The sequence below is a fragment of the Agelaius phoeniceus genome, chromosome 5 (assembly GCF_051311805.1).
Source record: "Agelaius phoeniceus isolate bAgePho1 chromosome 5, bAgePho1.hap1, whole genome shotgun sequence".
Classification (NCBI taxonomy): domain Eukaryota; kingdom Metazoa; phylum Chordata; class Aves; order Passeriformes; family Icteridae; genus Agelaius; species Agelaius phoeniceus.
Genome location: NC_135269.1, coordinates 27,147,893 through 27,174,035, shown reverse-complemented (window position 1 = coordinate 27,174,035; position 26,143 = coordinate 27,147,893). Strand labels below are relative to the sequence as shown.

Below are 26,143 nucleotides of genomic sequence, written 5' to 3'. Positions count from 1 at the left end.
TGAGACCAAGTGTACTTGTTTATTAGCATTTTGATAACACTAAAACTGAGTCAAGAACTGCTTTAATTTTGTTGGTGGGTCTGTGACTGACTCTTGTGGTAGACGAGCTATTAGCATGGCAACGTTGAATTTTTCTACTTTTCTGAATATATTTATTTTCACTTTGCTATGTCTATAGGTTGAGAGTGATTCATTTAACAAAGTTGCGTGGACAGGTCTTCACAGTAGATGTTTCTGGATTGCCCATATTCTTCTAGGGTGACCAAAGGGGGATCACTGAGGTTGTGTGCATTTAGCAGTGTAAGTAAGCAAGGAACTTTTCTGTCTTATGTTTTCTTTATAAGGCTAAACCCATTAAAGACTCTAAGATATTCAGTTCCTGTGGGCACTGAGTCAAATACCTCTCTAGGATTGATTAATACTAGGAACAAAAGGGGTATGTCTTTCTATGGCATCATTTCATGAGGTTGAAGTAATTCTTTGATGTCTTTTTAAAATGTGATTACCATAGGTTATTAGAAATCTCACAAGGTATCTCACCTATTTGTATATTCTTATGTTCACATTACACACGTATTATGTTGTCAGTGAAGTACTCCCATCTTTTCTTTTCTCAGGAGTAAGACTTTTTTATGACTCTGGTCAAAAAAATGCCAGATACTGATTTGAAAATATTCATTTTCATTTGTACTTCCAGCAAAAGGATCAGCATCACACTGCAGGGTTTTTCTCTCAATGCACTGGTGTGTTAGCACTGTAAAAAAGCTATAGGTTGAAGAACAAGTGGATAAATGTTTACTTTGGTAAATGCCTTTGAAAACAGCAGAGGTGTCTTTTTTTTTTGTTTGATTAAGACAGCATTTTAGCAAAACAATGCTCTCAGGTCTGTGTCTTTGGAAATTAAGTAAATTATCTAATTTCCAAGAGAGACAAGCACTAAGAGTTGTCCACAGACTCCTCCAAGAGAGAGGTTAACTCTGTAATGAGGGTATCAAAAACCTAGTTTGTAGTCTGAAAAGAAGTACTCATGCAAATTTAGGTTGAAAAAACTGTGCCCTAAATATTAACAGTTTCTTAAGCAAAAGCAAGACAAAAAACAACTACTGACTTTAGCAACCAAATACCCATCTGGTTCTTTGCATTGTGTGAAAGCAACATGCTGCAATTTTACAAACAGAACAATTTTATTATTTAATTGTCTCAAAAGATAAGCAATTCAAAGAAATAAACTGAGTCCATGAAAATTAAACAAAAAAATTAATATCAGCAGGCCTGCTGCTCAAGGGCCTTCCTCATGAATGTAAAAATGACTGATTTTGTTACCAGCCGTGTACTCTGCTAAATAATGGCCTTCAGCTTGCAATTTCCTCTACATGTCACTATTTTCTCTGCTTTTTTGTTAGCCAAGATTACTGAGGTGTCTATGAGTTTGGAAGACCAAGCCTATTGAAAAGATGAATGTGATGGGAGATAATATACAGAACCCTTGCTGCCTGGCACTGCGAATGGGCATTCTGGGTTTCCGCTTTTTGTTATGGCGCCTCTTTTGCTGTGGGCATTGGTCTGTCCTGTTCTATGTATGAAGGCAACACTCCTGTGAGGAGTTACTATGCTGGAACAGGTTACCCAGGGCCTTGTCAGACTTTCAGGTTTTAAGCTGAGAGTCAGTTTCTAAGAAAGAAAAGTTTGACTTATGAATGTATATGGAAAGTCTGCAAGGCTAGAGGGTCATGGGGTCTTAGGGGAAATGGACCATTGTCTTCAATGCAAATAGCAAGGTGAGGTTAATACCTACCTGTCTAGTCTGCAGCATGTATTGGGAGAGCAGCATCAATTCCTCTCACAGGCAAGGAATCCTTCTGGAAGTATTTTTTCATTTGCTTTGCAACTTTGGTGTCAGTTTCAGGGATTGGTGTAGCAGATCCATGTTCACAGAATATGCTAAGCTGGAAGAGACCCACAAGGATCATTGAGGCCAACTCCTGGCCCTGCACAGGACCATCCCTAGGTCAGGATGTCATACTGTGTGCCTGAAAATATTGTCCAAACCCTTCTTGAGCTCTGCCAGGCTGGTGCTGTGACCACTTTCCTGGGGAGCCTGTTCCAGTGCCCAGACACCCTCTGGGTGAAGAACCTTTTTCTAATACCCAACCTAAACCTCCCTGACACAACTTTGGGTCATTCCTTTGAGTCCTGTCACTGGTTACCATGGAGGAGAGTGTCTGACCTTGCTCTTCCCCTCTTGAGGAATCTGCAGAGTCTGCCCTCAGTCTCCTCCAGGCTGAACAGAGCAAGTAACCTCAGCATTCCTTATATATCTTCCCCTCAAGGTTCTTCACCATCTTTGTTCTCCTCATTTGGATGTTCTCTTAGTACCTTTTTTTTTGTGGTACCCAGACTGCACACAGCACTAGAGGTGAGTCTGCCCCAGTGCACAGCAGAGGGGACAATCCCCTCCCTTGCCCAGCTGGTGATGCTGTCCCTGATGCCCCCCAGGACAGAGTTGGCCCTCCTGGCTGCCAGGGCACTGCTGGCTCATGTTCAGCTTGCCATCAACCAGGAGCCTCAGGTGCATTTCCTTGGCACTGCTTTCCAGTGCCTTGTTCTCCAGTCTGTATGTACTTCCAGTCTGTCTGTTCCATCCCAGTTGCAGAATCCAGCACTTCCCCTTGTTGGACCTCATACAGTTGGTGATGCCCAGCCCTCTAACTTGTTGAGGTCTCTCTGCAGGGCGTCCCTGCTCTTGAGAGAGTCAACTGCTTCTCCCAGTTTTGTATCTGTTTGCTTATAGAAATGAGCTTTGAATGTGCTGGGTTTACTCACCAAACCAAGCTGTAAATTAAGAAGCAGAAAAACCAAAAATACAAATGTGTTTTCTGTTTGGCTGTTCCTGCTGAAAGTTGCTGCAGACCTAGGCTAGTTGGAAAATGCCTGCTGCTTTTTGTACCAAATATTCTTAATGTCCTTTTCCTTGCTCACCCATATTTGAGTGAGCTGACTTGATGCCCAAAACAGATCTCCAGGAACTGGAGACAAAATCAGCAGTAGTTGGGACAGCACAGCAGGTGGAATTTCCTTAGCCCTCTGTAACAAATGCCATTAGCGCTATTTCTGAAAGTCCTATCTCTTATATATTAACAACAAATTACTTTCAGGTCGTGGCTTTGCAGCTGTCAGCAAGGACTGTGACTCAGGTAGTTGACAGTCACAGCAGTAAAGGCAGAAACAGGGCTGTTCCCAGGTGTCCCCCAAGAGAAGGACAGTGCAGCAGCTGCTGCTCCTGTTGACAGAACTGTGGGTTGTAGATTGGGTTTCAACCTTCCCCTATGTGTTGGTTATCCTGTACTGCCCCAAAATGCCTTCTCAACTCTATGGTCTTATAGCAATCTACTTTATCTGGACGTTGGACTCAGAAGAAACCCCCAAAATAATAGGAAATTTGGATAAAAAGAGAAAGGTTGCAGTAAAAATTGCAGGCAAGCTACAAATAAACATTAAGAATATTTGTGCTACTGTTAATATTGAATATAATGCTCAGTGCAGAAGTTCCCACAGCTGGAAAGACATCTAGATAGCAATCATAGAGGTGCTTAAAATGATATTATGAGTAACTTTGCAGCAACTACTGGAAAAGAGAGGATTTTCTTAATGCCTAAGAGATTATTAGATTTTGATACTGCTTATATTCTTTTCAGCACAGTATTTTTGAATGCCAGGTGACCCTACTGTATACTCTGAGCAGATCATGTATTTGTGGCAGGATTGAGGAAAACCAGTAGCAACCTGAATCAGCTGGAAACTGAAATAAATTTAAATATTTATTTAGAGCATTAATGTATTTGTCTCTTTGGAACTTAAAGCAGTGGCACCACAATTCAGTGGAGCTCCCTCTCACCTCTACTCAATAGCAAAACAAATGCTGATCCTTGAAATGTGCTGAAACACAGTGGAAAGAAAGGTGTTTCATCACTCTGTTGTCCCTCTGCTCCCCTAACTACAGCAGTAGTAGTTACCTTGCTGCTTCCTCCACATTTTTTTTGCAGTAAGGGCTTCCTGACATTGCCTTTTTGGTTTTTCCCTTCTAAAATTTACAACTTGCTTTGGTGAGTAACACCATTTGGCAGGGGAGAGCAGTGCTTGCAGAGAAAGGCCACAGGTTATAGGGGAGAGAAGCCAAGGAAAGCTTGGCACTGTTGATGTTTCTCTTACACCCTCTACCAGCTGGTCCTTCCATTTTTCCTCTGATTGCTAAAACTTGTATTGAAAATTCACTTGTATTGAAAATTCAGACACTTTTGCAAATATTTTATTTTATTTCTCTGATTTCTTTGTGCAAGTGTGACTGTTGAAAAATAGCACCATCTCTCAGAAACTCCAATTTCCATTACAGTATATATCCTCTTAATTGACATCTTTAGTTGTTTTTTTTTTTTAAAGAAATGTGAATAATTAAATGCTATATTCTTAGCCTATCACAAAGGTAATAATACTGCTGTTAGACTGTATCTCTGTTATTTCTTTCTTGTCTGGCAAATGATTCATCTACTCTCATTCATTCTTTTTGTCCTGTTCATCTTCAGTTTGGCTCCCCCAAACTCCCACACCAAGGAGTTATCTGTGATCAATATAAGACATACAATGTTCATAATATATCCTGCAATCCATTCATGAAGATTTTTGACAACAGGGCTGAGTATCAGCCAAGTCAACATCTCCCAAAAGAACATTTTCTGTATTATTTTTTATGAATTGACACAAAATAATTTGTTCTTCGACAAGCTGTTCCAAGGAAATAATTTGAAATACTTAGAAATTATTAAATTATTCATTGTAAATGGCCAAAGAAAACATTTATAGGGTTTTGACAAAGTCCTGAAAACTTGCAATTATAGTAGTAATTTTTTTTCATTAAATGGGCCATGTACTGCGGGGAGCACATATATCTTCCTGGGAGGAACAAGAATTTATTCCCTCAGGCAGCTTGGCTATAGATAAATAGAAGGTTACATATAACATTTCAGAAGGCAAGCAGAATCCAATTTAGTGAGAAGTAAAATAGATACATAGAGAAGACCATTATCTCTTTGGCAATAGATATGTATAATTTTAAGTTAATATAAGGTAATGAGGATAGAAGCTGTGCAAAACCAGGCACCCTTAGATCACAGAATGAAAATGTCTGGTGGAAAAGATTAATGCAAAAATATCTAAGCTAATCCAACATTAGGAAAATTCAGGTCAAACCAGGGATTAGTGCTTTTTGTTCTCTACTGATAACCTTGATGTTTCCATGCTTACCTTCCTCACTCTCATACAGTTACTTAAGCCCCATATTCTTTATGTAAAAAAACCCAAATCATGCCTCTTTCAGCTCCTATCTCTTCTGTTAGGAGCAACAGAACAGTGCTAGCCTGGTGCCTTGAAAATCTGCAGATGAGTAAGTATCAGAGATGCCACTGAACAGCTGTTTCTCTGGGCAAAATTCATCTGTGCATCTGTGAGCAGTTGGGCTTTTTGTTATTTGATATGTGAGTGGCAGCAGCAAAGTGAGGGTGAAGGAAGAGGGCAGATTACATAAAAAAATCCCTCCGTTTTTTTCTGCCAGATATTTTTGGCTCTCTGAAGCATCTGCTCAAGTATTTAGTTATTTTTTATACCATTATAGAAATGCTGTTTTGCTAATGTTCACAAGATCTTAATATAAATTCTGTTGAATTGTTTTTGAGAATCTTTTCTTTCTAGCAAATTTTTAGTTTGTAACAAATGCTTTTTGACAGATTGGTATGTCTTTGCTGCTTTGATGGAAAGCTATCCACATTTCGCTGAAACAGAAAACCTTAAAAATCAGAATTAATTCATAGGCAAAGGAAAAAATATAAAATAGTGCTTTGAGAGAGGAAAAAGAGGCAAAAAGCAAACATTTCAGAATTTACTTGCCCAAAACTAAATGACAGCATATGTAGTTTTATGTTGATTTAAATTATTTGCGAATTTAAGTCCAATTCAGCAGTTAGAGCCTCATGAAAGAAATAGAAACTAATTGAGGAGATTACAGTTTCTTGAGATCTTGTTTCAACAGAAGTGAGGCCCTTCAGCCTGTCCCCATTCACTTCAGCAGCAAAATGTTGCTGGTTTCTCTAACAGAACAAAGATAATTTTTAAACTCTTCCCTCCCCCACTTCCCAAATTCTGATGCTCACAAGGTAAGGTTACATTGGAGGGCAATTCAATATTCAAAAGAAACACCTCTCTAAAATTACAGAGTCTCAATATTCTGGCACTTCCAAGGTAAGGGCTATGGGCCAGACTTGTATGTAAATTAAGTAAAGACCCCTCTGAGCAAAGTGCTTCAAAGCCAGGCTAAAATGCCTTTTAGATGTTTCAAAACAAGTGGTTTCCAAGTGTGGAGTCCTAGTAGAAAGTGAGTAGATTTTAACTACTAAGAGAAAGACACTTTCAAAGCAGATACGAGAGAAAGAGGAGAGACTGGCTTAAAAAGAGCTATTTAGTGTAATGAGAGGGAAAGCACAGTACTGCCAAGGCAGCTTGCCTGTTCTACTGTTCAGGCAGAGGAGCTAATTTGATGCTAATATGTTAAAGAATTATTGATAGAGTACAGGACTGTTATACTGGTAAAAGAAAAAAAAAAGGGGGGGAGGGGAATAAATTGCACCTTTGTGAAGGAAGAAAAAGAGAAGCCTGGAATTTGTTAACCAGTTAGTTTGGGATTAATCCCTGAAAATAAAAAGCAGGAAAAGTTACTGAGCAAGTAAGCAAGTTGGTTCATATTTAGAAGGTAACAAGGAGAGGAGCAGCAGTCTTTAGATTATGTAAAGAAGAAATTTCGTGGAAGCCATCTGATTTTCTCATGTGAGAGAACATCACGTTTACTGGATATGGGAGAAATAATAATCGACATATTTCTTGGCTCAGTAGCGGTTTTCAAAGGGTCTTTCATGACACTTATTTGCTAACTACTGAAGCCTGATGCTCATGAAACTCTTACAAGGTGCAATATTGTACTAGAATGTTCTGAAAAAGAACAGGCACAGATTAGATGTCAAGCCAGTTGCCCTGAAATAATGTGCAGCACAGAACTTTTTACAGAGGTCACCTGGAGTTTGGTGCTATGCAGTTACTCATAGAACATGACAATCTATGGCATATGTAATATGATATTCCATTACATCTTTTATATCTATTCAATTCTAAGTACATTTACACATTACACAGACCAGTTAGATATGCTGCAGGAATGTTGAAGGGCAGGAGTCAAACTCAGATAGCCATGATAAACTACAAAAATGGTCTGGAAAAAGGTTGGATGCTATTTGGCTGGGATGACCACATTTAGGCACAAAAAAACCAACTGCAAGTGTGGAGGATGGGGAACAAGAAGTGGCTGCTTTCTGGAAAAAGATCTGGGGGTGGGGGAGTTACAGTGATACAAAAACTGAGTGTGAGCCAATAATGTTGTACTGCTGCAAACAGGCAACATAGTGGGGTGTAGGAGGAGGATAGCTGTGAGGAAGATACCTGGAGAAATCCTCCTTCTGTTGCTGGCACACAGAAGATCTCAGCTGTAGTATTTTGCCTAGTTTAAGGCAGTCCCTTTCTAGGAGGAGGTGGAAAAGCTGATGGAAGAAATTTTGGGAGAGTGCAGCTGAAAAACAAGGTGTGCAGGAGTTCAGCCAAGGAGCTGCTGGTGCTCGGTCTGGCAGAGTGGAGACTGAGAGCGAGCGTGTTTGTCCCTTCTGTAAGGTTACACCAGAGGTGGTGGCAGACAGGAAAGGAGAAGTCTGATCTCTCTGTCCACAGCAAGTAGACCAAGGAGAAGAGACCTTAACCTGCAGTAAAGGAGCTTCAGACATGAAGGAAAACTTTCTAATCATGAGGAGAGTGAGATGTTAGAGGAGACTGCCTGGGAACAGACAGCCTGTGCCATCTCTCCTGGAAGATTTCCAGGGTGAGTTAAAGTAGCTGCATGAGCTAGGTCTCTCAATAGAGAAGGTAGAGGAGAGCCTGGGTGATCTTGCAAGCTCCTTTACTCCCTGTTCCCTGTGTTGTTCTGGCCCTAGCCCTGGCAAAGCAGGGTTTGTATTTCCCTGAAAAGTCACCTGCTTAACTCCACAGCAAGACAGCTCAACACAAGCATCACTCGTGACGGTGTTCACAGGGGTCCGAGGAATGAGGGAAGAGATGAGAATGTTGACTCCATGTTTCAGAAGGCTTGATTTATTATTTTATTATGTATTATATTAAAACTATACTGAAAGAAGAAAGGATTTCATCAGAAGGCTAGCTAAGAATAGAAAAGGAATGGAATGATAACAGAAGTTTGTGTCTCGGACAGAGAGTCGGAGCCAGCTGACTGTGACTGGCCATTAATTAGAAGCAACTCTATGAGACCAATCACAGATCTACCTGTTGCATCCACAGCAGCAGATAACCATTGTTTACATTTTGTTCCTGAGGCCTCTCGGCTTCTCAGGAGAAAAAAATCTTAAGGAAAGGATTTTTGAGAAAATATCATAGCTACACATCACCCATCTGGTGCTGTTGGGGCACAATTACAGCACCAGAATTTGGGCACCATTTTAAGGTCATTATAGCCTCTTGCTCTGGTTAAACAAACAAGGTCTCAGAGTATCTTTTGTGGTGCTGCAGAGCAGCTTTATGTCAGACTAGACTCTGACTTTTTGGATCCAGGCAAGCTGTCAGGCTCTGAGCTACGTGTACTTTCATGTCTGTGGTCCTTGTGATGCTTTGTGTCTGGTAGGATTAGTGCTCTAACTCCTGCTAATGTTTCAAGTTTGCAAGGTGTGAGGCTTCTTTAGGGTGCATGTGTCCAGGTAGTACTTTAAAAGAGCCCCAGTTACTGTGTAACCTCATTTTATATAATGAGTTTGATCTTTCTTATGTCTTACTTTTTAAATATCCCTTGCTACATCTGAGAACAGCTGTGAGCTCAGAAACTGTGTCTTCCTGAAAGGTTGCAGTGGAACATCTCTGTGAGAGTTTGGCTGCACCTGCAGTTACTCACATGCTGTCACTACAGCACTGTACAACAATCTGCTGTCTTTTGGGCAAATACCACTCAGTGTTTCAAAGGTGCTTGCCTGGTATAGAGTGGTCACATTTTCACAGGTAGTTTCAAAAAAATCTTCATCCAATAAAAGCTGGTGACAACTCAGTAACACCAAACAGGTTTAAGTAAAATTATTAGCAAAGCTTATGTGCTTTAATCAAGAAAAGGGATGGATTCTAAGGGTATAAGGTGGTAAATGACATAGAACTCCTTGCAAGGAACTTCTGCCAACATTTTAATTCAGATCTGTGTTGACAACAAAAGGGTTGGTTCACTTGGCATCTTTTATCTGTCTTCAGCTTTTGTATAGGCTCAGTATCTTCTCTTAACTTTGCCTTGCTATTGTGAATCTGAAGAAAAGTTTTATAACATGTGTAGAATTGGATAAGCAATGCACTGACATTTTTAAGAACTGTATAGCAAAATCATTCTAGAAGCATCCCAGGTGGTAATTATGTAGTCAGAAATCACTCCACTCAAATTAAAATGAATCTTCCTCTGTGAGGCAACTTATGAGTGAAGAAGGCTCCATTAGTTCATTGTGTTTCATAGCCTACAGGTAACAGAATTTTTCACAAGGAAATTTGAACTTTGTTGCAAAAGATTTGGGAACAGTAATTTTTACTCTATTTGTGGGAAATACAATAGTGCTAGAGAAAAATATATGTTCAAGAAAGGATATAATGTAAAAATGGTCTTTTTTGTCAGATTTCTTAGTACAAAATGAGCGACTTTTTATCATTTCAAGTTCTACATTTGTAGGAAGGCTCCCAGTTTTGGCAAGAGACCCATCCTGCACGTGTCTCTTAACCCCACTTCCCTCCTTGATTTCTCTTGGTCTTTATATTTTTATCAGCTTATGCAAGCTTACTTACACACTGCATATTTTTCAGCCTTGAAATGACTTTTCTTGCAGTCAAAAGCTCTGTGTTGCTCAAAAGCTCTATGTTGAACGAACCCATGTCACTAGAAATGGTCTACTTTGCTAAGGGTCATGCAAGTTAACAACCTTATGGGTAACCCTCAGCTCTGGGATGTTCTGTAGTTTTGTTTGGAAGTGTTGCTCTACCTTCCTTGTCATTATTTTTGCAACGTTTTTGAAACAGATTACCCTGAGGTAATTGTGCAGTGATCTACATTTTGCTGTAGCCTGGCAGATCTTCCTTCTTGCCATAGTGTTCCCTAATCAGGAATGTTAATGTTGTTAGGTGTAGAATATCGTTGTGACTATATTTTGTAGAGATGGCAAGTATGACTGCTACTGTAGTAATACTTATGATGACCAATGACTTGTTTTATATATATATATATATATATATATATATATATATATATATAAATATATATATGGGTTTTTTTCAAAGGTGTGTAAGAGTATATACACAGAAGGAGAGAGGCAGAAAAAAATCCTTGTTCTGCTTTGGTTTCGTTTTCTGATTAATTTCCCATGGGTAGGACAGAGACTTTTAATAGATTATTTTTATTCTCTAGGTTTGTTTTTTATTGTTGGTTTGGTTTTGGGGTGAGTTCTTTGTTTGTTGGCTGGGTTGAAGGGGGGGGTGGGTATTTAGCATGTTTCTTTATTTTTTTTTCATTTAAAGAAAGGTGAGGTTTCTCTGGAAGCCAGGCAGCCTGAGGTAGAAATATATTGTGTATGGATTTGGTGCCTAAGGATTTACCTGCATATCAGGAGAGGAGTGGGCCACAAAGGCTTCAGAACAGATTTGTCCTGTGTTATACTTGTCCCAGAAGGGCTATTTCCCAGCTGTTAAAGGAGAAGCAAGCATCTGCTTTCATTAAATAATATATCTAAATAATACTCAGCATACTGAAATATTTGTGAATAACACAAAGTTTACCTCCTGCTAGAAATGGGTTTTTTTCCAAATTCTGATTTTATAATGTAATTAATTGATATTTTTACTGAGGGCAGTTATATGAGGATGGTTTTGTGCTTTTTGGGAGTAAATTGTTTTTATATATGAAATTTATATTCATGTTTTGGCATTTAGGTGTTGTTTGTATCTGAATGTAATACTTGAAACAGTGAGTTAAATCCACAGCATATTTCAGAGCTACTTTCCCAATGACAGCTTCATTTCCAGCACAATCTAAAAACCTTCCTATAATTATATGATGTCCTGTAAATAAGCTGTCTCCAGAAGGCTTTAGAGAATTAAATAACCAAGGCAATATATATCACAAGAAATAGTGCTGCAAAGACATTGTACTGCACTTGAACAAAGGCAACCAGATTAATTAAAAGATCAAAGATAGAGGAAATGGAGGAATGTACATTTTAAGGGATCTGAAATGAGACAGAGAACAAGTGAAATGCAAGACTTTTTTTGAAAGAAGGAAAATCTTTGAGTGGCAGAAGGGTATCAGGCTCCCAAGAGGCAGAGCTGCCCAGGAAGCCAAAGCAGCCCCAGAGATGATGCAGCATGAGTTAGAATTGAGCACAGCAGAGTGCCAGGGGGACAGGGCTGGGTCCTGACTGGGGTACCTTGGGCAGTCACTGAGCACTGCAGGAGGGAACAGACAGCTTTATTTTCTGTGGTTCTGCCCAAGCTCTGGATAGGAAAGACATGGGGACATGAAGCAGCACCATTTCAGGTTGAGATGTCTTCCCAGAAATAAGGTTGCACTCCACCCCTTCATCCCCTGGGCAGAGCAACAGACCCCAGCTCTCCCTATTTTGGGGCTGGTTTGGCCCTCTGTTGTCTCAGCTCAAGGTCACAACATGGGTGGCATCAGCCTGAATCAGGGCTGCCCCTCCCTGTCAGCAGCTCCTTGCAAGGTCTTTGCTGCATTGATGGCATATTTCTTCTGGGTAATGGGCAGTGAGACCTCCAGGATGGCACTGCCACCTTCACATTTTAAACAAGTCATTTGCAATTGAGCTGGCTAACAGGACATGCATTGACAACAAGAGCAGAGCCTCTCTGGCAAACGGGGATACTTGCTATCGGGGTCACTTGTCAGTGATTTACTACTTTCTTTTTTCCTTGTATAAACTGCAGATCAAGATTATTACACCATCAGCATGAGGTATGTTAGCATGAAACCATAAATGTCTGCATTCAGAGAAAATTACAGCATGTCAGCGGTGCTGCATCGTCTGTGACAATGTGACATTGCTTATGGTGTGACTCTGCTGGGGAAAAATGACTCTTCAGGAGTGAAAAATGATTAATAGGCTCCCAAACAAGTCTCTTACTAAACATACATAATAATTGGCAGGGACCTTTCCTTCTTTTTCTTTGCATTTTTCCTCTGTGTCTGGGGAGAGGGTCTGCCCCTCTCAGCTTTGAAGGTGGGTGACTTCCACAGGGAGATGTGTAAGACAGACAAATCATCACCTTCACTGTTGCTTCTTCTTGTGCTGTTTCCTGAGTTGCCTTGCAGTGATTTCTTGTGATTTCAGGTAAACCTGGTGAGGAGAATCTGTGGTAAATGGTTCTACATCTGTTCTTACCTTTGCTTCAATGTGTGTAGTAATATTTATAGTAATTTTAAGATTTAATATGAAAATATTTATTACTTTCTCTGACACTACATATTGCAGGCTCCAGAACTGGTAGATACATGACTGAATTTTAGAGGTTACATACTTTCTATTGTCTTTGATAATTCATCAGCAAATATAAAAGCAGGAAAGGAGAAATTTTCTTTTACTAAATACCTAGGGAGGAAAAATGAGAACTAGAGAAAACCAAGAATGACTAAATACAGAAGTCGAACACAGCAGGAGAAAATTTAAGCTCACTTTTCTTTTAATAACTTCAAAATTGTACTGTACATGTAGAAGTAATGTTCTCATCTTTCCCAGCAAGGATAAGAAAATCCCCATTGTTTGTGAGTCATGTAACAGTGTGCCCCTGAATTAGCTGTTTGCAGAGGTGTTGGATGCATAGCTGCAGTGCTATCCACTGAGATACATGTAGACTGATCAGACTTCAACCTTCAACCCTTCAAGTGGTATGCAGGTTGCTACAGGTTTCTATTTTCATTTTTGTCTTTGCTGGATGGATGTGGTTTTATTTTGAAAATGTTTACTCTTTTGTTGAGGCCAGAGGTTGCTAATGCTTCATAGATAAACCCAGGCTTCAAATGCTAGGCTTCAAATTCCTCTAAATAATCTACCACTTCTACTTCATCTTTCTGAGAGACAGTAAAATTCTGTCTATCATCTTAAAGATTCTCTGCTGGGTTGCATGGAATTGGTGAGGTTCCCATTGGCCCTCTATGGGCCTGAATTAGAGAACATCCAAAGGAGGGCAGCAAAGATGTTGAAGAGCTTTGAGAGGAAGGTGTGTGAGGAATGGCTGAAGTCACTTGCTCTGTTCAGCCTGGAGGAGACTGAGGGAAAACCTCATTGCAGTTACAACTTCTTGTGAGGGGAAGAGAAGGGGCAGGCACTGATCTCTTTTCTGTGGTCACCAGCAACAGGACACAAGGGAATGGCCTGAAGTTGTGTCCAGGGAGGTTTAGTTTGGATATTAGAAAAATGTTCTGTTTACACATGATATTTCTAGCCAAAGGATCAAAATGCATTTGCATTGGCCAGGTCTAAGAATGTGAAGGGATCACCTGCTGTGTTACATGCCTCCTGCCACTGAAAGTGAACAGACCCTCTCTGTCTTTTCCCAGGCTGATGAAGCCCCCTCTGCTCTGTTCCTCAATTTGCACCGTATGATACCAGCATATGCCCTAGGGCAGGTAAACTGATATACTACTTTGCTTTTCCCTGTCCTTTCTCATGAGATGCTGTTCATCTCAGGATGTCATTCCATAATTCTGCTGAGACAGTGCTCAAGTCCAGACAAATCCAGTCTTGAGGGGAGACCTCATCTCTCAGCAGATAGAAGGAGATACAGGATGTAGATTTTGCATAGTCACACAGTGAACATTTTTGATTACCTGTTAGAGCACTTAATTTTTGCCATTTCCCCAGATTACCTTTAGCCTTCAGCAAGGCATGGAAAGTTATTGACAGAAGCTCAGTCCTTTTCTTCTGTTATAAGGATTAATTTTCTTCTGTTATAAGGACTAATGGTGTGGCAATGTAGAAAGTTCATGCTGCTTGGTATTTCTACAGCCAGCAATGAGCAAGAAGTTTCAGTTTCTGGATAAGGCCTTCTGTTTCATCAGGACTGCTATTATGTGTGCTGAGCTAGTGGCTCTGGGCTAAGGCAGCTATGGTTGGCCTCTCTGGCATTGTGGTTCAGTACTGTTTTGTTCATGGGTGAGCTCTTCACTAGTATAAATCATAAAGTAATATGATAGGATTACTGGTTTGCTTAGTTCTTCGTCAACCCAGACAAATGTCTGGTGCCAGGTCTTGGACTATCCCCATTGTTCACTGGCAGGTGTTAACTGCCTTGAGCATCCTCAGAGTCTGCTAAGCTATGTAAAGGATACAGAGATGTAACTGATTGTTATTTGAGCCCTTTTGCCTCATTGGTCTGAGCATTTCCTGGATGACTTGGCTGGAGTCTTTCACATGTCCTCAGATACCTGATGTTTGATGGATAGACAGACCCACCCCCCTTGAGGTTCTCCAAATACCTGTAAAGATTTGAATGTAACTTAATGTCATGCTCCTGGGTTGTCTCTACCTCAGCTCTATTTCTCCTGCAAGTGTCCTTGCTGAAGCTTTGACACTTGGTTCAGTTTACACTTCACTTCTAGGCCCTGGCTGATGTTTAAAACAGATTTAAGTCAGCACTACTTATGAAGTCTCTGTCAAATATACTGATGAGCCTCATTGCCTTGCTCAATATGATGGGACTTCACCACAGGGAGCGATAATTTTGTCCTAGGGTAAGCAGGGTGTTGTGGTTTTGTTAGGTTCTGGATAGGAATTTTTCCTACTAATTAGGAATTTGTATTCAGAACATTGGTCCCTGATTTCAGGACTGTGAAGCCTTCCAGCCAGAGAGTGTCCTCCCTGAAAGTAGGCTGTTGATTCTCTCAGCAGGTGTGATTGCATTACTGTCAGACCAGTCTTAATGACTCCTCTGTGGTTAATACAACCAAGAGTTTCAGGAGGCTTGGGCTGCATAGAGAGAAAGCAGAAGACTTATTGCTTGAGCTCTAATCACCCAGCACCTTGAGGGCACCATCTTGCTGTCATCTGCCAGAACTGCTCTGAGACCTTGGCTTACCCTGCATTTCTGCCATGTGGAGAGTGTCCCCCATGTTTATTTCTGCAGACACTGAAAGGCAGCCTGCTCTTTCATGGCTGTCCTAGGGGCCATATTTTTGTGTAGCAGTCACAGATTGCCTCTGTGACATGTTAATAATGCTTGGCCACCATTCTTCAGGCTAATTGTGCCACTTAGCAGTGCTGCAGGAGATTACATTTCAGTGATTCCCCCATCCAGCTAGAAAACTAATTGGTCATACTGGTCTAATAGCAAATTTGCAAATTTAACAGCTGAATTGCTGGCAGCTTGTTCTGGTAGTGCTGAATACTTTGTTCTTTGCTGCATTCACACTGCAGCTCACTCCCATCTGGAAAGGATGAGGTACAACTATGGTCTGGATTGGAAAGGAAGAGCTTGGACAGCCACTGTTCAGTGCTAATGAGGAAACACTGGCAGAAGGGAATAAGCTGTATCTTTCTCCCTTGACAGGCAAATTCATTCCTCTTTTCTTATTTCTGGGCTCTCTCAGTTTAAGCCTAGTCTCCTCATCCAGTGCCATTAACACACCTCATTTTGAGTTAGTCCCACAGAGGCCTTCCTATCTGGAAGTATTTATGTATGTTTAGATTGTGTCTTTGAAGTGCTGCCTTCTAAGCTGGAAACATCCACAAGGATTTTGTCTTTGATTAAGTGATTCCTTTGTTTTTCCAAGGTTATCTATAGCATGGAACTTCCAAGTTTATAATGTAAGTATTTATTTCTTGTGCTGAGTCTTTCCCTCTTGTTTGAGAGTAAGGTAAAACAATCCAGCATCTGTTTTTAGTCCTATTCTGTGCAACAAAAGTTGTCCAGAACTTTTACTGTGTGTTCAAATGTTTCAGAAACTGTATTCAGCCACTGTGTCCTCACTTGCTTTGTACCTTCATGTCTGGGTGGGCAAGCTCCTGGGAAAATATCAGGAACATCTTAAGGAGGGGAGGGAAGTCACAATATGATGCTGGGATGGCATATGTGTCTGCCTGTGCTGGCCCAGGGATTTCCCAAGCTGGTTCTACAGTCACCTGCCCCCAGTGCCATTCTCTCTTCCTCTGTGTGCTGGGTTTTCTTAAATTGCTTTTTGTTTTACTGCAAGGAGCTGGGACTAACAATTGGTGATGTCATGAGGGAAACATCATCAGCTTGAGCAAGGGTGATGAAACAGAAGGTTCAGCTAAACCCACTACATTTTCTTTTGGTTTATTTGGTTCATTTAGCCTTTTATTACATGAAAAACACACTTTCAACTTCAGGCTCCAAAGAAATTCTCAAACACTCTATTTAAGATCCCTTTACTGTTCTGCAGCTTGCTCATGTTGAGTAAATGAGAAGCAAATCATGGCCTAAAGAAAATGCCAGTCACAAGAAAGGAAAGAGACACAGGAAAAGTAAAGAAAAATATGGGTGAAGAAAAAAGGTACCAAGGACACAAATGATGGATGCTTCACTACTCTGTAGCTTACTCCTGAACATAGAATTAGCCTCAGCCTTCAAAGACACATCATGGAGTGGTTTAAGTGTGGTCAATCTCAGCTTTGTTCTGAGCTATTGGTGCTCTGTGGAAACCTTCAGCCACTTCTCTGCTATGAGTACATAAGGAGGTTGAAACTCCTAATGATGACTGTCTGGAGTGTGGCTTGTCTCCATAATTCTTACAAAAACCCTTGTTCAAGAGAGAGTATGAAGAAAATTTGCAGTTTAAACTAACTACATTCTCTATAAAGATTAATGGGTAAAAGGATGAATGTACCTGTTAATGACAGAGATGAAAGCCTTGAAATGTTTATACCACTCTAGCTGTTTGCACATTGAACTACTGTTCTCCCTTTGCTCAGAAAATCGACTTTTCATTGCTTAAAATCTGTGTGCTGAAAAACACAGATCTCTGGGACAGTAAAAACAAACTAGATTTTCTTTAGGGAGCATGCAGTTGCCAATAGGTGTGATCTGTCCCTGCAAGAGAAGGCAAGAAGGTGTGGGGAGCACTAATTGAGGAGTAGCATTGCTGCTCTGGAGTCTGGGGAATGAGATGGTGACTGTTTCCTACTCTATTTGCATTGTATTCATACCTGTAACTCTGATGCCATACATCAGGGATTTTTTTTCCCTAGAAGTCCTAATAGATAATTACAAAGCACATGGATTTACTAGACTTTATAATAATGGCAAAGAAGTAATAGTAATTATTTGCATGTTCTGCCATTTTTAAAAAGGTGTTTTCTTCTGTTACCATCATGACCACGTGTGTTGAGTGAAAAATAATTCTATATAACTTAGACTATTCTACATTTACCATGTGGTCTTATCACTGATGTGATAAGCTCAAGTAAAGAAGCTTTCTTGGATAGTTATTCAAGGTAAAATGAGTAATGCCCAGGCACTGCACCACATAAGTCTCAGCCTGGTTTTCCTTCTGTTGATTTAAACCATAGAGTTTTAAGGTCAAGCAGGTCTCTGAAACGAATTTGATTCTTTGTATTAAAATCAACTCTATGTCAGACATTTTAATTGTGTATGTACAGATACTTTTGCCTGGAGAGAGAAAATATTAAACACATAATGAATAATGCAGCTATCTCACAGTACTGTGATCTTTATGTGAATAAAGAAGCCATAAATTGCCTGGGTATTGAACTGGCACAGCATTTCCCAGTTTAATTTGCCAGTGATTTTTGCAGTGACAGCTTATGCAGGGGCAAGTTGGATGACGTAATGTTGAAAATTGTATGTTTTTTAGAGAAGAAATGGTACTTTTCCATCTCCCAGCGCAGGAACAGAGCTGTGCAGTTGTCTGTTCCCTGACAGCTCACACAGCTGTGTAGACAGCAAAGGTTTAATGTAGCTTTGCACATCACTGGGGAGAGGAGATGTTGATAGATGGAAACACCCATGTGACATTACATCTTGGGCCATGGAAATAAAATGGACAATGCCTTAGGTAAAGAGCTTTTCAGTAGTGACCTTTGGTTTCTAGCCTTCTCTTTGGGGATGCATTTCACTTCTTTCTCTTGCCACACAATGTCACTATCCCTAGCTGACTGCCAGTTTTTCTATTGAGTTTCAGCTACCCCAACCATTCTTTCCTTGCCTTTCCTCCATCCTATCAGTAGTATAAACTAGCCTGCTGGCTACATCTGACCACTAGAAAATGTTGCTTTTTCCCTTCAATTCTTTTGCCTATGGATGTACTTTTTCTTTCATTTTTAGGCAAAAATAGATATTTCCAAAATTTTTCTGAAAACATCTCTTCTTCTGAAATTGTAGTTACACAGAGGTTATGTCCTTTAATCTTCAGGATTAAGGTGGAATTTTCATTCCAATTTATCTTGCTGAGAGCTGAGCCCTAGCACATTTCTTCTTTAAAGAAAAAACTTTAAAAAGGGAGAATTTCACTTTTAAAATTAATCACCATGGCAACCTTTACAGTGAGTTTCCAAACATAGGAAGTTGCCTTTAAGAAGCATCCTCAGCTAAGAGAAAGGTGAGTTTTTACAGCTTCTAGCAATGTTACCATAGAATATAAGGTTTTACAAGAATCAGTTAGAGGGACTTTTATATGCAAAAGGAAGTTAAATGACTCTGGTGGTTTTAATTTTATTTTTTATAAGGATGCTGCATGCTAACTATCTCATCATAATGCTGGCTTAAAATAGACTTGGAGAACTAGATAGAGCCTGGTGGTAATACTTGTGATATCACTAGATTTCATCTAAGTAGATATTTAGTTAACAATTTGCCAACATTTCTCTCACACTTAAAATATTATTTTTCTTTCTTCTACTTCTGGACTGCCTTTTCATGCATATTCAGAATTTTAGTGAGAAATATTTTTAAAATTGGAAAGCAAAGTGAGGTAACAACAGAGGAGGAGAAAACCAGTTGTTTATGCATTAAAAGAAGAAAATCCTTCACACGTTAGAGTTCAGTGAAATGTAACTTTAACAGTCATATCTTATTTCTCTCAGTACTCAGCTTGATTATCTTATATTGTATTTTTGGTATGTGTTAGATCCAAGGAATATGTAATTTCTTTTCCCACTGGAATTTCGCCAGTGGGGAAATTGTACTGATATTGTACCTCAGATGGAATTTCAACGTTTTCCCTGAAATGGTAGCTCTGGTGTGTCATTCTGAAATAATCAAAATTAGAGCATTTTAGAATTAAACTTTCTATGTCCAAAGTAGTTCTTAGACTGGGAGAAGGAGCTTACATCCAGAGAACTTGAGTCTCTGGGCAGATTTCAGATTTTCAGGTAGGAGGCCAATGGACTGGCAAGAGAAAGCCACTTTTTATCAAATTGCAAAAATACCAAGGAAAACTAAAAAAAAACCCATCATCCAGTTGGTTCTACCAAGGTTGACTGTAATGATCCAAAAGTGTACCAGGGTGTGTGGGAGTGTTCCCACTCTGCATGTAGGAAGCAGGAGGGCAGGTCAGAAGAGGACTTTCTTTTCGCCTTTCATGCAATCCATAATTGTGAGGCCTTGAGCTGCCCACGGGAGGCTGTCTGAGCCACATGGCCAGAGTCTAGGGTGGGCTTCATCCATGAGCTCGCCACCCAGGTTTATTTATTTAGCTGTATGGCTACAGTTGTATTTCACTGGTCTTGCTCCCTGCCTGAAAAAAGCAAGCTGGTTCTGCTGGGATTAGGGCTAGCTGGTGCTGTAAACACTCCAGAACCTCTCCATGCGCTATGTATCTGGAAGAAGCAGATTACAAAGCACATCTAAGCAGATGAAAGTTTTAGAAAGAATTTTAAAATTTATTACATTAATATAGCAAGTCATTTAAAGGTGACAGCCTTAAGTTCAATACCTGAGTAGCTCAATTAAAAATAAGCGCAGTTAAAAATAAGCTCAATTACTGCATTACTCATGTTATGTAATATCTTCAGAAAAGTTTAACTTTTAGAGCAAACTTAGCAATAAAGTTATTAGCACTTATCTGAAATGCATGTTCTTTTGAGATATTCTGCCATCATGCAGTGGTATTTTTATTTCATGTGAAATGTGGGTAAGTAGAAGATTGTCTTTTGTGCTTTTGTAATGGAGGATAGGATCAGTGTGATCTGAAGGGCTGTTTTTTCTTATGTGTACAGGGTCCTGTGAAGAGCTTTATATTAAATTCCAAAGTCAGATGAAGCTTGACAAGGTGTTAGGTCAGCAAGCAATTCAGTAAGCTGTACATTTGAAAAATATCGTTGAGGCATGAGATGGTGTCTGCAAGAAAGTTGATAGTGGGTCATGCCAAGTGACTGCAAGCTGAAACAGAATCTTTAAAAAAAGGAAATGACTGTTGTGAATTACTGTGGCCAAGTTTGTGAAAAATTGGCTGATGGCTTGGCCGTATGCAGGTTGGCAGATGTTCTCCTTGCCCAGCCCTTCTGATGGATGGGATTAGAGCTGGGTCACAATCTTTCTCATAATATCCATCAGCATGTAGTAAAACCTAGTGCATAATCCTTTTTACTGAGAAAGTCATGTTTTCCTGCACTTACAGACAATACATGTTCATTCTATTGAAAGGATGAACAGTAGACTTTGTGCATCATAAATAACAATTACAGTTTTAGAATAAAGGAGATGAGATGAAATGAGCTGTGCCCTAGCACAGTAAGGGAGGAAAAAAAGAATTTTCATACCTTTAGAGTATCTTGCACTTGTGAAAATGAGAAAGACAGCAGAGAGGGATTTATCATTTTGCATGAATTAAGAACATATATGGACTTTGTATTCGTTGAATGTGATTTTAGAGTCAGTGAAAATAATCATTGAATTCTAAATTGTAGATATTGAGAGACTGGATTGAAGTAACTGCTTTGAGATATTTTCTTTTGATTGAAGATAATATAGAAAACATTTTGACATATACCATATATACCATTAAATTCCAAGAAGGAAAAAACAGTTATGGAACTGATAGGAGCACCAGATATCTCAAGCATATTTGGACAGTAATTTTTAGGACTTACGAATGTTTATGCATCCTCTTTGTATTTGGCCTCATGCTTTGGTTCTGATATATTTATCTATAAAATGGATTGTTAACTGGAAGACTTGAAAGAAAAATAAAGAAAGGCTCAGTATTGTCAATGATGAAGCTATTTTTATCTTGACTGCCTTAGATTCACTTTTTTAAAAAGTCCCATAATGGAAAAATGCATTTTGAATGGATTAAGTTTTCAGAGTTGCAAAGGCAGAAACAAACCCAAAACCCAGCAGTTTTTGAAAAAGAGAATGTGTCACAAACAGTTCCTTGCCATGGCTTTATCACTGAAGATGTTATTGTCAGAAATCATTAAATGAAGACAATGCCCAGTGTTCAACAAGGAAAGGTGCCACATAAGGAGATGGAAAACATCATGAACATTATCCAGAATTAGAGAAAATGCTATTCCTATCGAATATTCATTCTCTCACACTTTCATCTACTTCAATTCTAACTCATCTACATATTTGACTTCTAGACAGACAGTATGCTTTATCGATTGAAGCATTAAAATCATATATGGAAATTTATTCCCAGATTTCTGTTCATGTAATTGTAATTATGACTGCTGTGATTCATCAAAAACCTCTTGTTAGCTGGCTCATACTGCTTTGTAAATGAAGAAAAATATTTCTGGTTGGTGGTTAACTCTTCATAGAAATTTAACAAGAATATTTTTTCTAAACCCAGATTAAGGATTTTTAAGGATTTAGAATTGTGTTCATAAAGGATTAGAAGGAAGAGAGGAGTCCAGTGGGACCCATGGTTTTCAGTGCCATTTTGACTCTGTAGATCAGATACAGTGTGAAAAGGTACTCTTGGCTCTTTCTTTCAGGGAGTACATAAAACAGCTTTATGGAGATATGTATAACCAGGCATCTCCTCTGGGAAGGAATGAGACAGGTAGATTGTTTGGGGTTTTTTATGTTCTTGGCACTTGGGTGGTTTGGGGTTTTTTTTAACAAAAATGCATTTTGCATGTAGAAGGTTTGATGTTATATTTGTTTGGTTTGTTTTTTTTTTCCACTGACTAGCTGCCCATCAGTTTCTCTGCATTTAATTCCTCTACTAGCAGACTATTCTCTTGGTTTCTCAATAGGCGGCTGCCTGTGTATTTGAGTTCTCTTTTTGTGGATGTTGTATCACCATAGGAGGAGGAGAGTGCACAACCACTTTTAATTGTTCAGACACTGTGTATTGCTCAAAGACAGACCGGGTTACAATATGCTAAGACCTTCTCAGAATCACTTCAGGATTTTATGGGCAGTTTTGGTGATGAAATTTCAGTTTTGGATTTGTTCAAAAAGATTGTGTTCTACACATCTTTTGGTGAAGGTACTCAACTATGGACAAAATGGTACTTGTGAAGAGAAACTGACTCTCTGCCTGAACCTTCTGTTGGCTTGAACCCTCAAAACCACTGTGACATTCAGAACAAATTCAGCATCATTGTCCAACTGGAATGTTCTTAAAAAAAAAAATTTTCAGTATACTTGCAATACTTGCAGGTGTAACTTAGAGGTATTTGTAATATTTTTACATATGCAGTGAGATTTTTTTTTAAATTATCTTTTTTTACTTTCACTTGGTGGTTTTTGAAATTAATGACATTGAGTGTCAGGGTTAAGAGTGAAGAAAGGAAAAGTTTTATGAAAGAATATTCATTAATGCCCTTTCACTGAGAAAGTATCAATCACAGGAGCTAAATTTAGGCACTGATTTCTATTATTGTAGGTTCATTCTATAATCAAGCTAGTTTGGATGGATTCAGAAAATTTGTGTCTCTTCTGTGCCTCCTCTTAAAAAGTAGTAACATCAAATTAATATCCAGTGCTTTATGTAGTGCATAAACATACCTGAAAGTCTATCTTGCATGATATGCATTTTTTTTAATTGCTAACATATCAGAAAATCATTTATGAAAAAACAGTGAGCCTTGCCCTTGTACAAGGCTATTATTCAGTAAAGGAGTTAGAAGATGGACTGTCTTTTGAAAAACCAAATCTGTTAGATACCTTACAGTACCCTACAATGTAGCTACTGCATTTTTTAGTGTTCTACAATTTCTTCTCAGTCTGCTATAAAGAGCTCAAGGAATTGAAATGGTATTTATGAATAGAGAGCTTTTTTCCATGTCTATGGAATCTGCCAAATTCAGACAATCATTATGTAGCTACTGTTGTCTCTCAGGGTTTATTAGTCTTCCATCAGAAATACAATCTAGCTCAGAAGAATAAGCAAGACCTGTGCTTTGTTCTGTCAAGATGATCATAAGCTGAGAACAATCAACTGGATGCCTGTGAGGAACATATATGTAAACATGGCAGGTTTATGTATTCTTTTCAATGGTATTTTGTTACTGTTAATGGTCTGAAATGTTGCCAGAAAGATGAGGCCGACGATGAACACAGACATTCATTGGCATCTGCTGCACACTACATCTGCCACCTCTTCTGGGGATCATCTTCACTTTATGGCCATTTAGAAAGCTTGGCACCATAGGCTTTATTACAACCAAAATCATTACTTGCCAAGAGGGAGTGTGCTGAAAGGTAATGATGCGCAAAAGAAAGACAAGTAGTACACATGCCTCAACATTTCTGGTAAAACTGGCCCTTGTAAATATATCTGCCATGGAAGAACCTCATCCAGACACAGGTGCTGCAGCAAGCAGGGCTGTGGAGGCTGATGCCTCTTCCTTGCAGAGCAAGGCCCATCCAGGCTCTGACGGAACCTACCACAGCACATCCTTCAGCCCATATCAGGGCCTTCCCCAGGAGGGGTGGGGGACTTCTGTGCCTCCTCCCACTGGGGATCCAGCATCAAATCCTGCACACATGAGATGCTAAAGCCTGGGACATGCCCACAATGGACAGCTGTTTCAGAGGCCAAAAACCCTCTCAGGTGTTGGACTTGATCCAGCACATGACCAGTTGACCAGTTTGACATGGTCAGGTTTGACATGAACACTCGACCAATTTACTCAGATACATATGTGTTCAGATGCATGTTTGCTTTAAAAACATTTTAGTAAAGTTTATACTTTGCTGCAACATTATCTATAAGATAATATTTTTATTTGGCTGAGGGAGGAGTTGAAGTAAGTTTTGTTGTGTTATGGCCTGCCCCTGAAGGCATTGGCTGTGTAATTTCAATGATAATATATCATTGAAAGTAAAAGTAAATTGATGGTTGATGAGACTAACTGTGAGCATGGAGGATTTAGACACCATGCCTGGTAAAGGCCCCACATCCAGGGCTATAGCACAGGCTGGGTGAAGGCAGGGAAGTGCACTTGATCTGCTGCTTGAGAGTGCCCCAGAGAGCGTGACCAGGGCCTGACACTGGAACAGCAAGAGGGCACTGATGACAGGCCAGTCCCCTGGCATAGGATGCAAAAAGAGAAAGTTAAATTAAGCCTAGTTGCTGTGCTGAAAATCATTACTATCTGTGCCATGGAGCAGACACATTCAGAGTTATCCTGAGATACCTCCTTTCCCCATCTGTGAAGTCTCCTGAGGTGTTTATCCTGTTTCACAGATGATGTCTCAGATTGATTGCACTGCTCTGCATTATGGAGAATATCCGATTAAATCAGATAAAATGAGACTTGTGATATTTGCAATGTAGCAGTTGACATTCAGGCAGCAAATTAAAATGGAGAGAAAAAAGGAGAATTCTCTCCTTTTAAATCTACCTACACTTAGAATACATCTGAGTGGTTAGTGCTACTTTTTATTCCTCAGCCAGTAAAAAGCATCTGGGATTTGACTTAGTGCTTTGTTTCACAGAGCACTGTGGTTTGCCCCACTGTCTGCACTATGTATTACTGCTGTGTATGGGTATTATTCTATGGGTAAAAAGCTCAAAATCAGCACAAACAGATTTAATGAGAATGCTCTTGATTTTGAAGATCAGAATAAGAGCTACTTGCTAAGAAAGAAAATGATCTTAAATGCAGTGCTTACCACAGGTGAAAGTAAGTTTTAAATCATCTCAGTGTTGAGTCTATTTTCAGCTAGTAAATGCTATGCATATATAATAAATAATAAGACAAGATTAACTGCCTCTTAGAGTTTCCAAATCAATAAGAGTCACTTAAGGAGACAGATTCAATCTTCAATTATTTTTTTTTAGGGAAAACTGCCTCAAAGAAAGAAGTGTTGATGTGATGTTATTTGTTGTGACAGAAACTGAAATATGAATCTATTGTTTTTTGTATGATCCTACATTCATTCTAATGCAAGTCTATTCCCCTTGATTATAGAAACAGCAAATCAAAATCTGAAATATCCAATCCACAGAAATTCTAATATTCTTGCTTACCGTGCCCCCCCTTTGAATTTATTTTGAGCACATTTCTACATAATGCTTAAAATATTTCTATTAGGATTTGCTTCTGGACAGCTAAAATGTTTCATCTTAGTTGGACTTCTTGTATTTGTTGTATTTTATTATATTATTTTGATTTGTTTTGCTTTCTGGTTTGGATGTATATGGTTTTAATTATTTCTTACTATTTGTATATTAAAGTAAAATTAATTGATGATTGGCAATACAGATGGTGTTTCAGTAATTGAAATGATAATGGTTTTTTTGGCTTGCTCAGAGGTAACTGATATTCTACATTGTAATTTGTGTTCTACTCAATTTGTTAGATTACCTTTTACAAAGCATCAAGTAGCTTCAAAAAAAAAATGCAATATTCCAGTCCAGATAAGTTCAGAATAATTTTTTCAACAAAAATTTTGACAGCAATTCTTGACTTTGGGGTTTTCTTTTCCTGAAAAAAATGGCAAATTTTTTGATAGAAAAGCACTTTACTAAAAATGTTTTATCAGCCTCACTTTTTGATTTCTATTGTGTTTATCAGATTTC

General features: G+C 39.2%; 1 protein-coding gene across 11 annotated transcripts in view; it reads left to right on the top strand.

The window, feature by feature from the left end:
• The window catches only part of ANO4 (anoctamin 4), a 187,330-nt gene that overhangs the window by 21,835 nt on the left and 139,352 nt on the right, over positions 1-26,143 (top strand). Inside the window, exon 1 of one of the 11 annotated variants that reach the window (XM_077178705.1) lies at positions 18,720-18,757. The exons of the other annotated variants lie outside the window; for them this stretch is intronic. The gene's annotated coding sequence lies outside the window, so the exon portion shown is untranslated. Of the gene's footprint in view, positions 1-18,719; positions 18,758-26,143 lie in introns of those variants that run through there. 11 annotated transcript variants of the gene reach the window in all.